This window comes from Dufourea novaeangliae, unplaced genomic scaffold (assembly GCF_001272555.1).
Source record: "Dufourea novaeangliae isolate 0120121106 unplaced genomic scaffold, ASM127255v1 scaffold6, whole genome shotgun sequence".
Classification (NCBI taxonomy): domain Eukaryota; kingdom Metazoa; phylum Arthropoda; class Insecta; order Hymenoptera; family Halictidae; genus Dufourea; species Dufourea novaeangliae.
The window spans coordinates 1,800,087-1,823,734 of record NW_015373900.1 but is presented as its reverse complement, the minus strand read 5'-3'; the positions used below and the strand labels follow the sequence as shown (position 1 = coordinate 1,823,734).

Below are 23,648 nucleotides of genomic sequence, written 5' to 3'. Positions count from 1 at the left end.
CCCCCCTCCAGACAATTCGTCCTTTCCTCTAGCCGCTCCTCTCACCCGCCAGTGGGACGGATAGAGTCCCAACGGCGACGGTGCATCGGACCCCCACGCGTTATAGGACCCACGAGATATGTAGTGCACAAAAGCATATGGAACCAGTTTTCGGTGCCGAGAAAGGACCGTTCCTCCTGGACTCGGAGAGCCCCTGACATGGGGAACGCACACGCGCGCGTTATACCACACCACACACCACGGTCTTCTCGAAACCTGGCCGTTCGCAACGATCCGGAGGAAGGTAGTGAACTCTCAGGGCCGCCGCATAGTGGGACGAAATGGGTAAACCTCTGGACATCGAATTTTCTTCTAAACGGCTAATTGTATGTTCATCAAATTTTTTTTAAAAATTGTGTTTTTGAACGAGGAATCCAACGATGTAAATAATCTTTTTTTTTTAATGATTCGTTTATATAACACTGGGAAACAAAGGTATTTTTTCTTGGTGTCAGGGGTTTTAGGTCGGTTTCAGAATAACTATTCGAGAATCCTGATTTCGCATTACATCGTTTTAGCTAAATTGTCTGTGATTTTCAAAATAATCGAAACTATTAAATGCTATTATTTTAGTATGGATATGTATATATTATATATGTATATGTGTAACTATATATTAATATACTAACGTTTTTTTTTTTTTTTTTTTTTTTTTTGACAACCCAAAATGACGTATTTTAAGATTCTTGTTTTATAATTATTGGAATCGTAAAGGTGTTTTATGGTCGGGATTTATGTTGATTTTTAGCATAGTATTACCGAAGTTGTTCGGGTTTTTCAGGGGGTGGACTTTAGGTGAATAAGGGCTGGCTGTGGAGTTGCAGAACAGCATAATTAATACATCCAAAATAAATTTTAAAACCGTCCAGACATTTTTTATTTCTTTAAACGGTCATAGTTATTTATAAGAATCAATTTCCTTTGCATATTCCCTCTTAAAATTATTGAACTAGAGCGCCAAAAATTGCTCGAGCTTGATAGGGAGTGGGCTTTACGGGTGGTTGGGGGTCACTCCCTATATTTTTTCTAGGGCGTCAAAAAATATGCATGCCAAATTTAGTGCATATACGTTAAATGTTATAGAAGCCTTTATAAAAATATTACATGTAAATTTATAAACTAACTCATTCTTCATTTTCGTATTTCAATAAAAGTTGTAAAATGTCTGAGCAAATGCATTGTTGTGATATTTTAATCATCGTTATAAGAGTACATTAACCAGTCGTTTTGAGTGCTTTGGTAATTCTAGTATTAATGGCAATGTACCGCGCGTACTGGGAGCAACTAATTAGCTACCTACGGAATTTTAGTTCTGGTTCCAGTGGCTCTAAATGCAGGCAGAGTAGGATTTTTTTTATTAATTTTTACTGCCTCCTGTTTATAATTTTTAGCAACCATTTTCTATATGCATTTTGATCCTGAACACTGGATCGTGTTGGTAATGTTTACTAACCATTTTCCGTGTGTGTTTTAATGGAATATAACTTATTCTTGGTTACTGAAGCGAACAGTTAATTTACATGGAAATAAGGCTCGATAGTTTGTACTTGAAGCTGCTCAGACCTTGTTCTGTTACATCAAACAGAATCAGCTGTAGAAGCAGCCAGGATTATTTATAAAACCGACAGCGAAGATATTTTACTTGATACTGTGTGTCAAGGTTGCTTCGAGAAATTCAAAAGTGGTGGCCTTCGACTTGAATGACTGGCACTTGTCCAACCGGAGCCAGGAAATGCAAAGAAACGATCTATTTTAATAGGGAACGATAACTCTACACGATTGTTGTATAAGCTTTCAGGACAGACTTATTATATATTTAATGGTAATTCTATACGTTCAAATATTAGTAAAATCCTTTGAAATTTTTTGTGTCGTATTATGTTTATATTTATGATTATGTCTATCTACAGAATAAACAAAAGCGTATTTCCTATTAATTGTTTGTTTTAAGCTAGATACCGTGTAACAATCGATCCTAGGAATAAGAACAAAAGTAACAAATGTATCATTTTGAAGAAAGTCTTATTTTGAAAAACTGGTATAATATATTCCAAGTTTTAGGGTTAGGTCCAATAATACTGTTCACCAGCTATCTGGACTTGTATCATTCAATAACCGTTTCTTATAGATTTTTGTCCCCTTTAAATTGATATGTATCTGCAAAAATTTGTGCATTTCAGGTGTCCTGGGCTCTTTGATCGTTGTTTAAACATATTCAAATGTTCATAATGCAATAACAACATATACCACTTCATTCAAGAGTTTACAAAATAATTCGACGCAACAATCAACCGAATAACTGTTACTATTTGGACCCAGGAAATGTTCAAAGTTGAAAATTTTAATTCCTTTTCAAAATCAAATTGCTCGAAAACTGAGGATGCTGGCGAAAACCAGTTTACAGATTCGTATACAGGCCATAAAAATCTATAAGAAATTGAATGTTATAAGTCCGAAAAAAAGTTAAAATTTGTTGAACGGTGTAATCGAAGTTTCTGATAGTGTACAAATTTTCAAAAAATTCTACAGAATCAAAAAGACACATTATTACGTTGGTCCCTGGTCTCATAGCGCGCCTAGAAGCTACATAGGAGCCCGAGTGATGAAAAAGAAAGAAAAAGCATCGAGAAGGTGCACAAACGAGAGACGCATCCCGAGCCCCCGGACAAGGTGCGCGCCGGCCGGCTCGATCGTGCCAGGATGCCAGACCAGGAAACTAACTGTAGTTGGTGACTAACTTCAAACAGGATTCCACGAACATGCCGGAAATCGTTAACTCCGCGGAGCCCATACGTGTACTTATGAACATTTGATTAGGACTGGGGAGAGGGAGGCGATTGTGCCGCCGAGAGCAATCCGACGTGACCACGGGGGAGACTCGCGATGTACAGGGTGTACCATGAAATTTCGTAACAATATTGCATCGATCTGTCAACCCTCTTGTTGCCACTGATGACATATGGCTACGTATTCGAAATTATGAAATAAAATATTAGTATCATATATTTTTTTCATATTCAGTATATAATAGTTCCTTCTAGTCTTGTATAGATGATATAGCACCAGAGTTGGGCAAAATGTAATCGAATTACAAAAACTATATTACAATTACAATGTAATTGCAAGACAATTACAATTAGGATGTAGTTTTAGTGGGTAAATGTAATTGTAAAATTACAATGTAACTGTAAAATTATAATATTATGGCAATTGTAATTTACATTACATTTTGCCCAACTCTGTACAGCAGAGGGTTGAATGTGTATTTAAAAACTTATTGGTAAAATAAAACATTATTCGTCCTCTGTCTCCTTCATTTAGTGGCATTCAGGTATTGAGCATTGTTAAAAATACAATAGAAACTTACAAATCTCTAATTTCTTTCAAATATTACGAGAGGGTTTATTGATCAAAGATAGGAAAAGTTGGGTTTTATAATGTATAACTGTGATAATAGTAAAAAAAAACGTTGTCAAATGGCAATAACTAAAAATGGCATTAGGCGGTTTCGAAATGTTACAATGTTCTTGTGAATAATTTATATGTCGTCTAATATACACAAAAATACAATAAAACGTGTCTTTGGTAATTTTTACAACATAAACAATTCAGTCATCAATACATTTCAATTTTGAGATTATTAAAACTAGCTGTATATTCTTCCCGAATATGGTGATTCGTCTACTCCAGTATTTATAATCAATTAGCCAAGTGTTCTTTTTCTTTATAAAGTGGTACGTTAATTGAATAAGGAAAAACGAGTGATGCGAAAATATCAAAACTTTCTTTAGACTGTTTTTATGTTACGTCAACGTCAGGGACTATTAGCAACGTCTGCTATTTAAACGAGATTGATCTTCATGTATAATTTAGTTCGGATGCATGAAAATTCAATATTCCGAGAGTAAAAATACAAGTCAATCGAATTTTCACTACAGAAACTGTTTATATAAGTGATACATTTCAATGTTATATATACTACGAATAGAATAGTCAAAAACGATAGAAAGATTCACCGATAAATAACTAAACAATTTACTAAAGACACATTATGAAATATTAAACATATGAAGGAAAAATGATATACGCGTTATCTCGCAACGGGCGCAATTTTTCAAAATTAACGACGAGTTAACTCGTCCTGCCCAGTACAGAAGCACTTTCACACGACGAATTTACTCGTCGTGCTCAGTAAAGTATTATTTCCAAACGATGAATTAATTCATCGTGTCCAGCACAGAAGCATTTCCACACGACGAATTCACTCGTCGTGCCCAGTAAAGAAGCATTTTCACACGACGAATTTACTCGTCGTGTCCAGTAAAGTACTATTTCCACACGATGAATTAATTCGTTGTGCCTAATACAGAAGTATTTTCACACGATGAATTCACTCGTCGTGCCCAGTATAGAAGCACTTTCACACGACGAATTTACTCACCATGCCCAGTAAAGAAGCACTGTCACACGACGAATTTACTCGTCGTGCCCAGTAAAGTACTATTTTCACATGACAAGTTAACTCGTCTTGTTCAGCAAGAATTTTCACACGACGAGTTAATTCGTCTTATCATGCGAAGATGAACTTTCACATGACGAGTTAACTCGTCTAGCCCAACGAAGAATGTTCGCAGTACAAATTAACTCGTCTTTCCCAGTGATGATTTTTCACACGACGAGTAAACTCGTCTTTGCTGACTAACAGGCTTCGGAATCCCTTACTAATCCCCTAACCACACAATGATACCGGGGTCCACCCGCACCAATCGATTTCCATTTCACCGTTCCAGCAGCCGCGCGTTTAGATTCCACGGGGGCCGCGCGAGAAGCTGCAACGAAAACGGACGGAAGACATACATCGGTCGTGTCCAGAGTGTGTACACACAAGAGGGACTTAGGTTCAACGACCCCCGGTGTGTCTCTAGTACCTGTATCATCAGGCCGCCGGAGCTCGGCTCGCGTACTTGTGCCTATGTAACTGCGCGTACACGCCAACACACATCTCCTACACTACTCTCATCCTTGTCTCCTGATCGTCCACACGTCTCCCCAGGATAGGCCCCCGGGAGGGGGATTGGGGCTAGTTTCGCGTGCAAATTACTCCTCTGGGATGTCGCGAGGCGTTTCTATCGCGAAACGTCCCGAACGTACACCCATTACAACCCCCCCCCTCCTCCTCCTCCTCCTCCTCTACGTACATTATTCCGTGCACGCATGCTTTTTATCGGGCATCTCGGACATATCCTCCAGCATAGTTGCTTATCTCGGAACGATATCACGATAACGCGCGAAGATACAGTAATGTTTCGATGAGTGCTACGAACTTGTGTCCGCTTCTGAGCATTCGTTGAATTGCAATTGCACGAAGCCGAGCCTCTGCTTAGCTTCTGTTTACTGAATTTTTTCTGACAATAGGTGGCGTTCAAGTCGCAACAGTAATGTTGTCCTTTTATTAGAATTTATTACGATTTCACAACAAATACATTTACTCTGCATTTGTCGAGTATACTCGTCATAGTTTAAAAATAATTACGTACACAAATGCACGTTCTCCATATGAAATAAAACACTTAGAGGGTTAAAGCCCTTTTTCTCGCATATAGGGGTGGTAGGGCCGTTCCTGGCGGGGGTGCAATAAGTGCCCCCGCACCTGGGCGGCCAAACCCAGGGGCGGACGAAAACTATTGATTATATGTAAAATTTCGACTACTAAGAATAATAATCCAAACTTTTTTGATGATTCTTAATATTTTTAAACAAACAGAATTCAAGCAAATTAATTTTATACCTAATCTTTGGAACACTACTTGTGTACAAGAAAGCATATGATATTTAGCTATATTTATTGGATTAAATTCGTATAGGCTATTAATGGTCGATATCATCAAGTTTAATATGATCATTACAAAAACTATACGTTAGTTCTGTAGTTATATGTAGAATCAAATATTCATCTTAAATAAAACCATTTCTCTTTTAACGATTTTTGTTTTATTTTAGGAAAATAAAATGTAAATGTTAAAAAAAATCTATGTCTAAGGATTAAAACTACTTACTTACACATTACCGACCGGTTTTGTGTGAACTTACTATGCAATTCCGGCCAGCTCATTCGGGCGCGATACATAAAACGTCTATTAATAGACTGCCGGTCGGTAAGCGTTGACAGCAAAACGCCTATTACCACAAATTGCTTAGATATAAACTAAAATAAACTTTTATATAAATATAAAAGTAAACACAGCAGTAATTAAATAATATTAAATTCATGTGGGTGGCGATATTGTTTTTGCACCCAAGCGGCCAACAACCCAGGAACGGCCCTAAGGGGTGGGTTCCCTTTCTTCTTCATAAAGGTATTCAATTTTGAATATTGTTTTCGCCAGTGATTGTTAGAACAGAGTGACTTCAATCGTCCATCGGATGTACGATTGTTAAATGGTGGCCGAGTCGCGTTAATTAAATTCCGCAGCGGCGGGGCTTTTTTTTTTTGCTTCGCTCCGCTATGAATACATAAGTGAGTCATTGATCGTACGGATCTTTCATCGGACTCGGTGCGCGCCACGCGAGCGAGGGGGCCACTGATCTTTCAACTCGTTCAACAACACCGCGGCGCGGCATTGCCCGAATGCCATGGTCAGTGACCGTGGGATCAAGAATTTAAATTCTTGCGCTCTGTCTCCTCCTGTGCACGCTCCCTTTTTCTTTACGGGCGCTCGTTGTCCAGAACTTCTCGACCAGTCCGCGAACGGGACAAATGGGAACGATCGAATTTTTGACCGTTTAAATTTCGATACAAGTTATGAGTAAAAGTACCGATACCTTGACGGTATTACGGTTTATCCCTATACAGGGTGTTCCAAAATAGGTTTAAGTTCTTGAAAGGGGTGATTCGTGGGGTGATTTGAAATAACTTTTTCCTTAGCGAAAAAGTTCTCAGAGACATTGTTAACGAGATATTAAGAAAAAACCCCCACCAATCAGAGCTCAGCCGACACTCTCGCTCTGATTGGTCAGGGTTTTTCGTGAATATCTCGTCAACAAAGCCTCGAGGAACTTTTTCGCTAAGGAAAAAGTTGTTTCAAATCACCCCAGGAATCAACCTTTTCAAGGACTTGCACCCTCTTTTGGGACACCCCATACATATATTACTTTATATGAATTTTACGCGCCAAAAAACCTGTTATAGATATTCATTTGGGAGTATTTGAGACAATTTTCCCAAGTTTCATCAAAATCTAAAGGTGAACCTTCGCGGAACTGCAGCTACAGTGTCGACACAAGCTTTTTGATAGTTATACCCATATAACCACGTTACATTTTGCTTTTCGTTTCTTTTGGTGGAAATCGAATTCCTGATGTATTTTCAATCTTTTTAATTAAATTTTTAGCGTGTCTAGCATATTAAAACAAAGAATACGTACTTCGAATGACCGAAAGCAAGTACTGACTCCATATGTTACATGGAATAGTTGACCCGATTTGATGTAAATGAGTAAGTCCCAATAGGGTAAAAGACCCATTTACTGCCACCTACCGAATTACTGTCACCCTAGACTGTTTTACTTAATATAGCAAATAAACGTTGTGAAGTCATAAAAAACATTCTGCATGCAATAAAAACTGTACTTCTTACGTTAGAAAAAGCAGCACTTAATTTCCTTTTTCCATTAATTTTTGTAAAACGAACAACAATTTTTAGTTGATTGGAAGAGTAAAAGCGATGACTTCCTTACTAGCGAAAGGGAAAACAAAGTACTAAAGTAAAGACGATAATTGTAATATTTAAACTAGTAACAATAAAATGTAATGTTTTAGATAATATAAAGACCACAGAAAATCATGTCGATCATAATTCAACGATTCATTAAGAATTTTAGTTTAATATTTCGGTGACAGTGATTGATGCAAGCGTTTCAATAATTTTTTAATTACTGTCATGGCAGTAATTGCTTACGGAAACAAAACCTTACGCTATTAATACCACCAATACCGTCTGTACTCACATGCAATCTAACTAATTGTATTTAGGTATATGAGTTGACAGTATTTGTTAGGTGGTAGTTCCTGGGATGCCCGTAATTCGATCGAACACGTTTTACGGGTGACAGTAATAGCATTCGAACTGTATTTTTGAAACTAATGAATTTATAAACAAAAGTAGAGGTTCAGAAAGTTATAAAAAATGTTTCCTTCGATTAAACATATTAAATAATAATAAATACAAGTAAAAACTTCTGTTTTTCGTCGATTAATAGAAAAATTATGCTATAATTTCAGTGCCATTTCTTAAACTGTCAGTAATTGGATATTTTACCAGCCACACGCGAGCGGAATTCCATTTTTTCCAGGTGTTCGGAAAAAGGTATCGAGGGTCGCTGCATCCTCGACCGTTCGGGGGTGGCCTTGACAGGGCCTTGATCCCCCGCTGAAAGTGAAGTTCCGAGACGGTAGGCGAGAGAGAGCGACTCAAAATCACCGTTTAGCGGCGACGGTGGTGCTGGTGGCGTGCCGCGTCACGGGAGGCTAGCGAACGTGGAAACAATAACGTGGCCATTAATCGGCCCCGCGCGCGTCTCTGTGAGTAGGTCAATGCAACAAGTCGCGTAAATGCCAAGCCCCGATGATGATAATGCGCGGAAAGGTTCAAGAATACAAGTGGCGTGCTGCTAACCACGGACCTACGTTCACGAGGGGAACAAAAAAAAACTGGGTCGTTGTACGTCGTTACCGTACCAGATCTCGCCGTGAGAGCCATTTTTCATTTGGCCAGTTCAATGCTGTTCGTGGCCCATGACTGTCTAAACATGGCGACTGATGATTAGATTGCAGTGTTTTTATCCAAAATGACATTTTGCAAATTGGTTCACGTGGGGTAGGTGTCCCAATTACCACCTGCTTAAAAATGTAGCGTAACTTTTAATCACTTTCCGTGTTATTTAACCTAAACATCGTCTCAGTTTGGAACAAAATATTATTTAACGTCTCTTTCATTAAAGAAATAGTTTTGTACAATAAGTATGAAACATTAATTAATACAGTAATGCCTCGATTAGTGCGACAAACCCGGGTCCATTTCGGAGCATTTATGGCATCAGTTCGATCAGTTGCTCAGTCTATTTCTTACGAAGTAAGTTTGTTTATAATCATTTTTACTTTAATAATATTAATTGAAAATGGCAAGGCGGAAAGGTTTTCAGCCCCTCATAAATTTGTTTTTTACGCGAAGACGAGCCTCTGCTTAGCTTCTGTTTACTCTGTTTTAAAATAACGCTGTTACTGGTGTCGCATTCATCGAGGAATCACTGTAATTGATTAAAATCTGCGAACAATCCCAGTCTCACTATAACTTACCTCCAAAATTAAAGTAATTCTTGTAACTTTTATTTTAACAATTCAATTTCTTATATTATTTATTTTAGGTTGGATAGAAAAATTATGGATCTTTCTTTAGTATGATTTTTCAGTTCAAATTGCACTTGCACTTTTTCAACATTAATTTTTAAATACCATGTACGTACATGTATTTTTTCGTTTGTATGTAAATCATAATAATCAATTTTGTTGTACACAGTTCTTTATACGTAACGTTTTTATTAAGCAAGATAAATAAAGTGACAGTATTACGGAGAGTGGCAGTAATTGGGACCATTTACTCTAGATGAGGGCAAATGTAGTAATTGCTCTGTTCTCTTGAATATTTTATTGGATTCGAAATAAAATGGAAAACTCGTGCCATTTAATGAAATGTTTGTTTTTGAATGGATTTCACAAAGCCCTATAGACTATAAATGCATAAAATCCGCAGTCGACTGACGATTTTCACTATTAACGCTATAAACAATAATATCGATCATTTCTACTGATTCAATGCACTTCCATGAATTGCAATGAAAAATTCCTTGTTATACATGGTATCCTCGTGATGTATAAGACCCAATTCAGGGTTCAATTCAGCACTTGAACTTGATAAAAAAAATGTTCCTGCACACGTATGCACGTCCTATTTAACCTTGTTTTCGAGTTATTGAGCTTCGTGTTGAAATCATTTTTACAACAGACGACTCGTCGAATATGTTGAAATGCTGCGTTGCAAAATCAAACAGGGTTTCCAGCGAGTTTTAGTAACATTTGGAAGTACACCGACGAACAAACTTGGCTTCCACTAGAGGAAAAAAGGGACGTAAGAGAAAAACCTCCTACCACTTGGTAAATTTATTTCAAGTACTGAAATAAATATTAAATCGAATGTTAATTTGGCATAAATTTCAATAATTCTCGATACCAAATTTTAGGAGACCATTCTCCAACGCCACTTTTTCCCCTAGTGGAAGCCGAATTTGCACGTCAGTGTACATTGACGTGTAAACTCGGTTTCTGCTAGGGAAAAAAGTGGCGTAGGGAATGGGCCTCCTACCACCTTGGGGTATTGGGAATTACTGAAATTTATGCCAAATAAACATTCGATTTAAGATTTATTTCAGTACTTGAAATAAATTTACCAAGTGGTAGGAGGTTTTTCTCTTACGCCCCTTTTTTCCTCTAGTAGAAGCCAATTTTGCTCTTGGGTGTACATACATGCTCGAAGAGTAATGAAATCAATGGTAGAACGTTCACAGACATGTTGAAATGCATGGAAGCCATTTTGGGTGTCCCCTGTTAAGGCAATTAAGGTATTATAGAATACCGATTATCTGAATTAATAGAAAGACAAACTGGTTCGGATAATGGAAAGTCATAGTTTAGTATACGTCCTAAAAAGATTAGAAATAAAGAAATTTTAACTAGTATTTCTTCAGCTTTGTTATTTTTTACAGTATCACCTTTCGTTATATCATGTACAATTTGTAACAATTTATATCTTGTAAATTAATTGTTTTGGGCAATGTTTCCATGTACAATTAATAAAAGAAGTACTTGGCTACTCAGATCACAATAACTGCATCGAACATAAGTAGTGTACGATTCTATCAAAAAAATTGAATTTGAAATAAAAATAATAGAGCCCGATATTAGCTAATACTCATTTAACTAAATAGAAATTAAAGAATACACGAACAATTTCCGTCCAATTCCTTTAAATCTTTAATCATCCACAGCTAATCACTGCCATCAGTAATAAACAATGGAACATTCAAAATACATAATATTAAAAAAAAAAAACAAATTATGTAAAAAGGAAAAAGTCTATGTTCCGACGCACACGGCGCTTGCTCGTTTAAGGGTCAAAGGGCGAGTCGAAGGCGTACACGAAACCGTCCCTGAGGCATCGATCGTGGAGGCTACTCTCGACGAAAATTTCACACCCGGCCGCCAAATTCGAGCGGGACCAATGTACGACGACGCGTCTTCCTATCAACCGTATCGCGATACACCGTTAACCACTCGCTACACAGCCATATCCGGCTACATGCTCGAAACTATGAAATAAAATATTAATGTCCGTTTGAACACTCGTCTCTTGGAACATACGTCGCTATTTTTTCTATCTATACAGGATGTTTCCGAATATATGGACAGATTTCAGCGTTGGATAAAGGACACGATAATAGAGATCAATGTTGTATTGTAATAGTAATTAATGTTAAATTGTAATTTTTAACAGCCGGTGACAAGGTCAATCGTGACCCATAACTATATTCGCTTTGGCACCGGGTCACCGATGACCCGGCAGTAGGAACGCGTAGGTTAAAAGACGTTAGATTGCACTTTTGTAAGAATTGGTGAGCGATCCTAAGATGGCTAAATAAAACCCTTGACAAAATGGTGTATTATGATTACTCATTTCCTTGTACTATAGTTTTGGGGTAGTAAATATTATGAATATAACAAACGGTTGTAAAATTTTTATTTTGTTGAAGTGTGTTAAGTGGATGTAGCAGTGCCAGTTTTAGACACAATTGCAATAAAAATAATATTCACGTGTGCGGCAAGACTGATAAGTGAAATTCAGTTGCATAATATAAAAGCGAATCCTAATTTGTAAAGAGATAAAACTGAATTATGTAACACTAGAACTACCAGTGTTAAATGTATACTAAATTAAATTGCATAATATATGAGCATCTGTATTATGTAATGAAGTATAGCATAATATAGTGTAATGTAAAATAAACAATAAATTAAAGGTTGATATGAATACCGACCAAAGTAGCTTTATGATTTCAGTAATTGTAAACTAACAAATCTGAATTCAGTCATTTTGACGATTTTGGTGGTTCTAGTGTTAACGGCATAATATAGTAACGGTGAAGAAAGGAACATGGTTATTCTCCGATAGTAAATCTTATCTCTGTTCATTCAGTGATAATAAATCCTAACCCCATATAAAGAATGATGCAACATGTATCAAACTTCTTTTTCCAAAACCTAACGCAATTACACTAAACGTAGAAAAGAAATGATTCTCTAAACAACCATTTCAAAAAAAGAAATATTCACCTGAACAAACTAAACGTATATTTTCAACGTACCTTTCTCCAATCAAAACTTTAAAATAAATTCTACTTCATTTATGAACAGTAACACCTTATTTATATTCTGCAGCGTACACTCGAGTTTTATGTAACTGTAAACTGACCAGAAAATACCGTTGGAGTTTCCCTGCGAGAATCATAATAGCATAAGAAAAGCAATATCTTTAGCTAAACGGGAACAAGTTAAATAACGCGCGAGAGCATCGATCCCGTCGGAACCATCGCGCACACGGTGGTCGGTAACGTCGCGGGATAGAGAGCAGCCACGCTTCCCGTTCCCGTCGAGAGGTGCAAGCGTGCCAACCGAGGGACGACGAGAGGACCGTGAGGAAGAAGACACGCGCGCGCAACACACCACATGTATGCATGTACACTATGTATATCCATAGTCGGTGGTTCACTCACCATTTAAATCGCCCAAGGTCCGGTGTGGTGGAATTTAAATCTCAATCAGCGCCGGGAAGACGCCGCCGCCCGTCGTTACGTGCACTAAAATAGGCAGGCCGGTGTACTGGAGACGATGGAGGGGTAGGGGACGCTGGAGAATGAGAATATTACACACCGTCGTCAAATGCACGGGGTTCACCGCTTCCTCGTTGGAATCGCGCGCACAGAATCTCAACAGCAGCCGTCGTTCTCGGTCACGCACGCAACATATTACAATGTACGGTGGTGGAGCGACGAAGCGAGCAAAGACGAACAGAAGCAGCGAGAGAGGGAGGGAGGGAGGGAGAACAAGGCCGGACGCGTCAGTGGCAGTGGCGTGTCGCGCGATGCACAAAACGAAGCTGACTTTACACTGTTTTCGACACGCAGCAGCAGCAGCAAGATACGGGTCGAGGCTCCGCCGCGCGGAGCGAAGCACTATGAACACACAACGGTGACGAAGTCCGCGATATATGGTTCTCACCTCACTGTTTCTCGCTGGGATACAAAGCACAACGAAACGCACCACTGTTGACGATGTTTCCACCAAAAACACAATCGTTCGTGTGGGCACACACCGTTTTAACCTCTCTACTGTCGTCACGCTCGGATGTCACTGTTCCGAATCACAAAAACGATATATACGTACACGGGAACACTCTTGGGCATCGAGATCCCTCGCGATCGCGGGTTTTACTATTATATTTATACTCGGTTAATACGTTATTACTAATGGCAGTGATTGGATAAAAGTGGTGAGGGTGCTGCGCACGGGTTAGTGCCGAAGAGCACCTCCCCCGGTAAAGGCTCTCACGCAACTGACGGCAACTCGCGCGAAGGGTATACAGCGGATTAGGAGTGGACCGCCGAGTGGTGGGGATAGAGAATCGGTGACAGTGGTGGGGAGGAGACCGAGGTAACGCTACGGCGACGGACGAACGCGATAGGGGAATCGCGCATGCGTACTGGCCCGGTTTTAGAACAGTACCGTGACACTCGTCGACAAGCCACCGCCCGATGCACCCATCCCCGGTGTGTCGGTATGAACTACAGCTGTCCACGGTGTGTTTCGATAGCGTGGCTTATCTGCCAGCCGCGTCGCCACGGACTGATGCGATTCTCAGTAACGTTCTCGATTCGCTGAAGAGTCGTGTCGCCATTGTGCAGTGACCATTATTTAGCACGCGCGTTTAAGAATTTTCTTCGCGATTAACCGGGCCCGGTACGGTTACGATCGAGGGTGTGGCGTGCAATTAGAGACGCGAAGAGGGGTGAAATTGTTTGTGAAAGACATCGGAGAATTTAGAATATAGTATTCCTTGTACTTTATTCGACGTTATTTATGGAAGATCCATGTTTAGTAGGTTGCATCGAACATGTTTTTTTAAATATTATTCAGGTGTGAAGTTTTTATCTTCGATATGATAAATAAGTTTTCCTAGTATTTAGTTCTTTAAATTTATTGTGTGACACTGCAATCGTTATAAATAAAATCCTCAAAATAGATGATTAATTGTGAAATAATCACCGTCGTAAGGTTGAACGCTTTTTTAGTATAATCACCCCATCAGCTGATTTAAAATTTTGCATAAAGCTTTTCAACCATTCTACAAGTTTTTAAAATGAAAACCAATGTTTCTTCAGGTTTAAATAATTTACAGACATATGAGGCTATATCATCTCAGTGAAACATTTTTTTGGATCTTTAATTCAAATCATTCTACTTGACTAAAACGAGGATAATGAAAAATATTTTGTTTCTTTGGTATCTTTTGTATAGAAAAGACTACGGAAGTTTATACAATAAAACAAAGCTTTTAATGACGTTCAGTATTATCTGTGTATTATTAAAAAATATAGTACAGTATTTAAAGTGCCATCCAATTTATTATTTACACAATTAGTCTCTAAAATCGAGAATTTGCATAAACTTCTCTAATACCAAGATACTTTGTAAATATACAGGGTGTTCCGCCTAAAACACGCCACATAAACATCTTCTCTATCTGTGATCATACGAGAAATATTGTTTACGTAATTTAAATGGTTTCAAGAGACAAATCAGATGGTGGAAGAAATTATATAAGTGAATTTTAAACTTTTAGAGTTAAAAGTCATTGTAAGATCATACTCTTATACATGGATAAATGCATAAGAATTATAGAACAAGAAAAATTATGTGCAGTAAAAAAGACATGAGTGACCTTGCAAAAACCATTAAAAAATAACACTTATAATCAAATTTTGCCGCCATCCAATTCATCTCTTGAAACCATTTAAATTACATAATAAATATTTCTCGTATGATCACAGATAGCGAAGATATTTATGTAGATGGCCTGTTTTAAGCGAAATACCCTGTATACGAGTGTCCACGTAGCATTTTTCTTTCAATCATTTCAGATTTCATTTCATTTTCGAGTGGTCGAGGACACGACGATTTGAAAATTAATGGAAATAGGCCAGCCTGTATGTTATTGAAATTATCAGGCGTTCGTATGGCCGGCCACGAATAATCACGTGAAGAAGTAACAAAAATAAAGAAACAAAAATACAGAGGATACACGAACCAGCGGTTCACGTTGTACGGGACACATTAAAACAGCTTTAAAGGTTTCCTAGGTCTATCGAAACGGCGCTCACGGGGCCGATCTACATCGAAATTACCCTTTACGCAAGGTGAAGAAAAAAACGGCATCGAATAAAAGAAGAGAATAGGTATATACCGCTCGGGGCGAAGCACCGTTCGCAGAAAACGATCGCCATTTTTTTTCTTTTTTTTTTTTAACGGTGGATCCCTCGATCGGTATCTACGATCCCACCTGAACATTATCGGTCCCTAGTGAATTTTAGCTGAACGTAATATTATAGACACGCGTTCTTAATTCTTGTTATTAGAGGGAGATTGCAAACGGTGGCTGGCAGAAAAAATTTACTCGCCGCTTGTTTCTTACTTTCAATTGTGGCGATACTATCTTTTAAGTAAGGTAAACGCACCAACAAATGAGCACTTAAAAGATTTTTTAACTACTAACGTAAAATTTTAAATGACAATAATATTAATAAACATTTGGTACATGAAAAATTGATTGTTTTAATATCTATATCTTTTTTTTAAGTGTATAAATTTCAATTTGAAAAATTGGAAAAATGTAATTAATTGAATTAAAAAGAAAAAACACAGATTTTATCAGCGAATGAACAATATTAAGTAAATGAACATTTCTAACCAATATGGCGCAAAAATTGTTACAACATGAAACAAGGAATTGAAAAAAATCAATATTTAATCATTTGCTTATAATAATAAGTTAATTTACGCGTTTTTGTATATAATATTCATTCACTAGTACGTGTTCATTTACTAGTGCATTCACCCTATACAGAAATGGGCACACTTTTTTTGCCAACTGTCTACTCATTCGAGAGGTAATATTATTTCATTATAAAAACTAGAATTTTCACGTTTAATCAATTAAAAACGGTAAATTACTTTCTTTATCTTTTATTCGTTATTTGAAATTTTCATTTAGATAAAGATTTGGTCCATCTTTAACCCTATGTAATAATACAGTGTACGCCTAAAATTAAGAATTTTGTATGAAATGAAACTGCAAGTAAGATACATATTGCGATATTAAATATAGAATAACAAGTATTACGATATAATATCTATAACATTAATCAGGTATCAATATCCACAGTAGAAATATGGAATTTGAGGGTCAGTGTAGGACACAAAGGTGGATTCAATCATTCGTTAATAGGATCGTTTCCAGATCATCCACGTACGAAGTGTCGAAACATCATATAGACACTACAAAAAAGGTCCATTCGGAATCTTATTTTCTAACCTTCCTAAATCACACGTGTCTCAATACCTTTCTAGTATTTTAATTTATTCTTTTTTTTCGCATAAATGCAAACTACGTTTTCTTTTCCAAAATGTTGTAATTTTGTTAAATCTCAGTAAAAATAAAAAAAAAGGCTTCATTTAATAGTTTATTAATAAAATTGTTGTTCTGGAAGCTACATATCATAAACTTCATTCACCCGACCGCCATATTACTCCGAATATAAAATTAAGGAAAACATTATTACACACTGTTTATCGTTGACAAAGAAACTATTTTCACCCCAAAAAAATTATTCCCATTACTTCGAAACAAATTTTAAAAAAAGTCAGTTCTTCTGGGTCAGAGCAACGGAAAGCAAGGCTCGAAGGTGCACGAATAATTTTCTTTTTCTTCATTTCCGAATGTTTTACGACACAATTAAAACGGTTCTAAATCGGCGTATTTAATTACAGCAGACGTGTACGGGCGGTTGCATACAGAATTGATTTTATTGTTGTGTGTCGTGCGAGGCGTGATTACTCCCGGGCGAGCCTTATTACGCCGCCCGCTTATGTAGGTCTTGGTCTCTTTGTGCGACGTTCTCTTTCGCGCAGCGCGGCGAAGTGATACGAGCATGCGAGAAACAGATTAGCAAAGACGGAGGCCCCCTGCTCCGTTTGTAATTCGGGGCCGTAATTCGTTAACTGCGCTTGGGAATTTCTCATTTCGCGGGGTATACACGAACGTCGGATCTCTTCTCCGTCGTAGAACGACAGTGGGAACATCTTTTATAGAGTGAATTCATTTATTTTAATTATGTTTTAATAATAAATTATATTTAAGTATAACAAACATTTAACACTTCGAGTGCACACATTCTAAACGTTCTTAGAAGTACATATGGGGAACAAGTGACCCAAAGTCACTTAAGGGGATATTTGCTTTTTCAATTTTGAAAAAATCGAGTTTCTTTTTGTTTGCACTTTCTTAAAATCCATATCTTCGAAAATATCTGTGACAGAGGATATGCAGGAATTTGTAAAAATAACGGAGATACAGATATGTACGTAAATATATAAGATATGTAAAGTATTATCTACGTAAACGGAACAAAAAATTTAGCCGCATTTTTCTCGAAGCTATGTTTTCTGACATGGCTGACATGATATCTGAAGATCTAGTTGTCCGATTGACTTGAAATTTGGAGAAGTTCTTCAGCAGACCTGCCGCTATAGCCCGTATCAAAATCTTTAAGAAATCTCAATTTTTTTAAAATTTTTTATTATGCTGAAAACAAAAAAGAAATCTAAAAAACTGAATTTTAACTTTAAAGTGTCGCCATTCCTTTAAACAATGAGACATTTTTTCTCTTGAGGTAGGGCTATAACCACCACATTCATTCTGAAGAAAATGACACCTCGTTTTTTTATTTCAGTGTACTACTACGGCCGGAAACATTCAGTGACACGTACCTGCTACAATTTTATGTATTTCGACTTGAAAAAAATATATAATGTAGTTAAGATATTAGTAAATATATGTGCAAATCCATAGTACAAAGCAGTGTTGTGATATAAAAAAAAAATTCCCAAAAAAGCCCTAAGAAATGACATTTAAAACGCAAATACCCCCTTAAAACTCGAAATATCCCCGAAATTATGGACTTTTGGAAAAGGTTGAACCATTTTTTTGAAATTAATGTTTGTATTTTCAGGTAGAATAGTTGAGATTAAAGAAAAAAATAAATTATAGTAATAAACATTGGGGTTTAAAGCGAGGATGTTTGAGAAAATCGAGGTTCGGGTCAAACTTGGAACTAGGATCTTTCATCCCCACGGTGCCCACGAAGTGTTTCGAAGGTAATACGTCGAATTTTCGACATTCCTTATTAGTTCTTGGTTAGAAAAATATTTAGTCGGCCCACTTACTTAAACCAATAAGCACTACAACAAGTAATACCCTACAAAATCCTACAATTCATATTTAATTAAAATTCCTATCCTCGAATCAAGTTAAGACAATGGTTTCGAGGGATCGTACATATTTCGGCTGGTATTTATTGAAAGGTAATGTTTGTACTTTCAGATAGAATAGTTGAGTTTAAAGAAAAAAAAAATAAACTTAAGGAATAAAAAAAAGGTTTAACGTGAAAATGTTTTCGAAAACCAAGGTTCAGGTCAAACTTGCGGCCATCGCTGCGTCTAATTTTTCGTGGCGAAATTCAAGCCTCCATTTCTATTGTAATTTCTGCTTCGAATTTATGTATACACGTGTAACTGTTTCCAGACAATTCTCAGGTGCGACTACCTGAACGAGGGAGGGCGAGCAACAAATAACCGGGGACGCCGCGAAATTGCACGCTGGTTTTCTGCGGCGTAGCGACCGCAAAACTTTTCCCATAAGGCACACGTGTATACAGGGTGTCCCATTAAAATCAATCCCCTCGAATGTCTGAAATTATTCGTGATAACGGAAAGGGTTTCAAACAAAAGTTGAATGGTATCGAGAGGGGGCATAATTTGATGTCAATAGTTTTTTTGTAGGCGGAGGCGTAGAGGACATATGAAGGTCAACTTTATTATTTTAAGGGGTTATGCCTACCTGCGAGCTCGAAAAAAGACATGTACTTTCGGAATTTATTTTTAAAAAACTTGAAGACTATTTTAAACATACGTCATTGTATTCGAAAGTGTACATTTTAAAGTGCTTATAACAACACTTATAATAACAGCCTATCGATACCATTCAACTTTTGTTTCAAACACTTTCCGGTATCTCAAATAATTTCAGAGATATTCGACGGGACCAATTTCAATGGGACACCCCGTACACATAGGTGAACAGAGCGCTCTCCTCGCCGCGGATTTACTAAGAATTCGACGCTATTATTATGAGCATAATTGTCTGATTATACGTCTGTGATCCGGCACGGTTCTGTTAACGTTTCATCGAAAGCCACACACGTGTATTCCGTCAAAATCTATGCTACCGCCTTAACCCTTCCGCTACGGCCGATTTCGACGTAAATCACGGGTAGCAGACGATAAATACGTAGTAGGGTCCAGAAGTTCCCGACCTCTCCTATTTTGCGCATACATGGAAAAATATTAATAGCGAGGATACGAAGCTTAATATTAGAGACACCAACGCCATCAGTTTCATTCTTATGCGTTCAGTCTTTTATTTGTAAATACAGTGTAAACGTGACCCCCACGAGCTATGACGAATTTAAAATACCATGCTATTATAAAATTCTTGACAGAAGGAGGTAGTACGTCAATGGACATTCAAGAACGCCTTCGTGAAGTACAGTACAATATTAATTTAAAGTTTACCCGTACGTATGTAAACACGTGACAAGGGATTCGGTATTGAATTTAAATCTTTCTAAATATCTTTAAAATAGTGAACAAATAAAAGAACGTTTCAGACAATAATTGTTAATGTTTTTGCGCGGATTAATGATTTGTTAAAAAAAAATATAGGTATCCATATAAAAAGCGTTCACCAGATTAAAAATAAATAATGTCATTCTTTTTCCCCCTCAAAACCAAACAACTTTTGTCTAAAATACTTTCTTATGAAATGCTTTGTTTTTATGATATTTCCATGCTTCAACTTGAATGTTGCACCCTTAAAATGGGAAGAGAATCTCTCGAAGACGACCCACACACCGACCGCCCCATTCAAAAAATATTTTGGGATTGCGATGGCTTATTATTGATCGATTTCAAAGAGCAACAAATAAGATGGTAAATGCTGAATACTATGCCAACTTAATTCAAAAACTCTATGCTGCTATTCAAGAAAAAAGGAGGGTGAAACTTGTGAAATGTGTGCGGCTCCTTCACGACAACGCATCTGTCAACACAGCTTACGTAGTGAAGACTGCTATAAAAAAAAAACTACTGAAATTCTTCACCCACCGGTGCAGTCCCATATGGCCCCTGGCGATTATTATTTATTTCCAAAATTGAAATCTAATCTTCGTGTATGGAAGTTTAACGGCGATGAGGAGGTAGAGGAAGTTATTTTGCAGACTGACAAAAAGTATTTTTCTGAAGGTATAAATATGTTAATTTTCCGCTATAACAAATGTATTGCAATAAAAGGAAATTATATTCAAAAATAATACACGGTTTTAATTTATTCGATGTTTTTTTATTGCTCAGACCGAGAACTTTTGGACCTCACTACGTAGACTTAACCATAATGGACGTATGTAGTGATTTGTAAAACTTTTCGTCGATGACAACGGTTGAAGAATAATTGCAACGTAATTTTAACAAGCCCTTTGTAACACTCGTTCAGAAGACAGCGCCAATAGTGCCTGATGATTGAACTTCTCTAGGCTCCAATGAGGCGCCAAATTAACAATACTTTTCTTCTCAGTTCTTCTATGTTATCGATCGTTAATACATACATCTTTCTATCGTCAAATGTTGTTTTCATTGAACTATTTGTATTTATATAACATGTATTAAGGAAGGTCGCGTAATAACGAAAAGAAATATTTGAACGAATTCTAACCTGTTCTCAGCTCGGCGATCTAACGGAACAGTACGTGGTCCCGCCATTTCTTCACCAATGTCATTATTGTCTTCGATAGAAATGGAGGAGACAATACCATATTCGTCCATAATTTTATATCCTCGATTGTCTTTACGCACTTCCAATTATTCCTGAATATATCACCACAATTGTAATCGTCAAATTCAATACAATCCATCGTCAACAGAAACGTTGCGTGACTCTTTTATACAAACATTCGTCACTTGTTTCTCCGTTTCGATAATCGGTATTTTGGGAAAATCGAAGTTTCATAGAAGTAGAATATTTGTTTCATAGAAATGGTCGAGAAAATACCATATGTCCAACGAGATGTTTTAGAGGAATATTTTAACGATTTTTTTTTACAACTGAAACGATTTTTGGCTGAAGTTCCGAAAAAGTCAATTTTTTGATTTTGATGAAATTTGATAAACTTGTCACAAATACAATACATATTTCTAAATGAACACATGTAAAAGGTTTTTTGGTGCATTTAAAAATTAAATATATGTATATACACACACACACAGAGAACTTGACATTTGCCAACAATATTCATACAGTTATCCGAGAAGTTATTATTCAAATAGAATTTTCAAATAATTATGTCGTTGAATTCGTCTTGCAATGCTTAATAATATGGCAATAATACAAATATGTACTTCCATTTAAAAAAAACTACATTGTAATTAAAACATCAATTTTTACATAAAACAATTTTTTGCATTTTCAATAGTTAGAGAAATAATATCCATGTATACTCTTAAACTGGACACACTGTATATTTAATTTGTAAATGCGCCAAAAAACCTTTTACATAAAAACATTTTTATTATTTACTTGAATGTATAAGCAAAGTCCAGAAAATTGTTTTTACCGTGTGTTCTTTGCTTTCTTTAAAAACTTCCTAAATAGAGGAAATCCTCGATGAGTATTCGAAGCCTCCTCAGCACTGACAAGGAGGGGTCTCCAGGTGTAACGCTAACTTTTTAGAGGTTTAGCACAGTGATAGAGCTTAGAACTCTCTAAATTTGTAATTATGAAATTATTTAAATTTATAATTCTTTTATTTACGATTTATGGCCATTAGTTTACGAAATATTTAATGTTCAGTCCCGAGGAACTTTCGAACACTCATCGAGAATTTACTGTTTCACCTTTTTTTCGGTCCGCTAAAGGGAAATGGTGCCTTAAAATGTTCCATTAACAACGTCCCTTTGGAGTTTTGTTTGTTTTTCAAGAATTTCCACGAAACAGATAGGGACTCTGTGATATCCGCGCGTGGAGCAAGATAAAATAACTAGATCGCGGTACGCCAAATATGACGCAAGACAATGTTCGCTCGTTCGTTCGCGCGTGTGCGAGGCGTGACGCGCTTCCACGAGGACGCGCGTTGTATATATAGGCAAAACGCAAAGGAGGCCCGCGCGACGCACGAATGTGTAAATATAAATGTCGAAAGAAAACGGGGTTGGATACGAATTCGGAGTGCATGGCGCCGTTGAAGCACTCGAATATTTTCAGAAACCCGAGAAAAAACGTCCTCGTGGATATTCTCGGTAGATCGTACGATCGATCGATCGTTTACGGTTCAAAATATTCTAGGCCTTTTATTCGGGGAATTGCATAAAGGATAAGGTTATAATTTGACTGGACTTTAATAATTTAGTTGCATAATATATTTGTAACATTTAGGAAGTACGTATTTAGATAGTATTTGTGAAGGTCGAAGATTGTTAAAATGCGAAGTTATTGCAATAATATTGACTGTTGAGTTGATGTGGGGCCGTAAAAGGTTAAAATAAGGTGATTTATGCTGTACATTAAGTTATCGTATTTTTTACATAAATATGCATCATTATATTTTGAAACAGTGTCGAGTATAGAACTGTAGGTAAGTATTCGGATATTCGAACTATTCGAATAATTTCGAATACGAATCATTTATTCGAAGAACTCGAATAATTCGAATAGTACGGAGTATTCGAATATTTGGATATTATGAAGTATTCGTATTATTTGAATATTAGAATAATGAAAGTGATCGAATTTTCAGATTGTACCGAATAGGAATTTGAAAAACAAATAATTGTAAAAGCCAATGTAAACCAACTCCAAATTTCTTGGCTGTAAGGCTGAAATAAAGAATATACATACACACCGTAACTTCACTTTAAGCTTCACAAATTATAAAAAAAAAAGGTTTTACCAGGCACGTCTGCGCGAATTGTAAAATGTACACGAGTGTAAAAGGCAGAAATGTTTCCCCTGTGTTTCAGCAGCACAGTACACAGAGGACAGGCGAGAGAGGGAGAGAAAA

The 23,648-nt window shown here is 37.0% G+C and overlaps 1 protein-coding gene across 2 annotated transcripts in view; it reads right to left on the bottom strand.

Moving 5' to 3' along the window:
• Positions 1–23,648, bottom strand: part of LOC107193622 (histone demethylase UTY) — a 157,694-nt gene that overhangs the window by 105,503 nt on the left and 28,543 nt on the right. The window contains exon 1 of one of the 2 annotated variants that reach the window (XM_015583108.1): positions 12,921–12,949. The exons of the other annotated variant lie outside the window; for it this stretch is intronic. The gene's annotated coding sequence lies outside the window, so the exon portion shown is untranslated. Of the gene's footprint in view, positions 1–12,920; positions 12,950–23,648 lie in introns of those variants that run through there. 2 annotated transcript variants of the gene reach the window in all.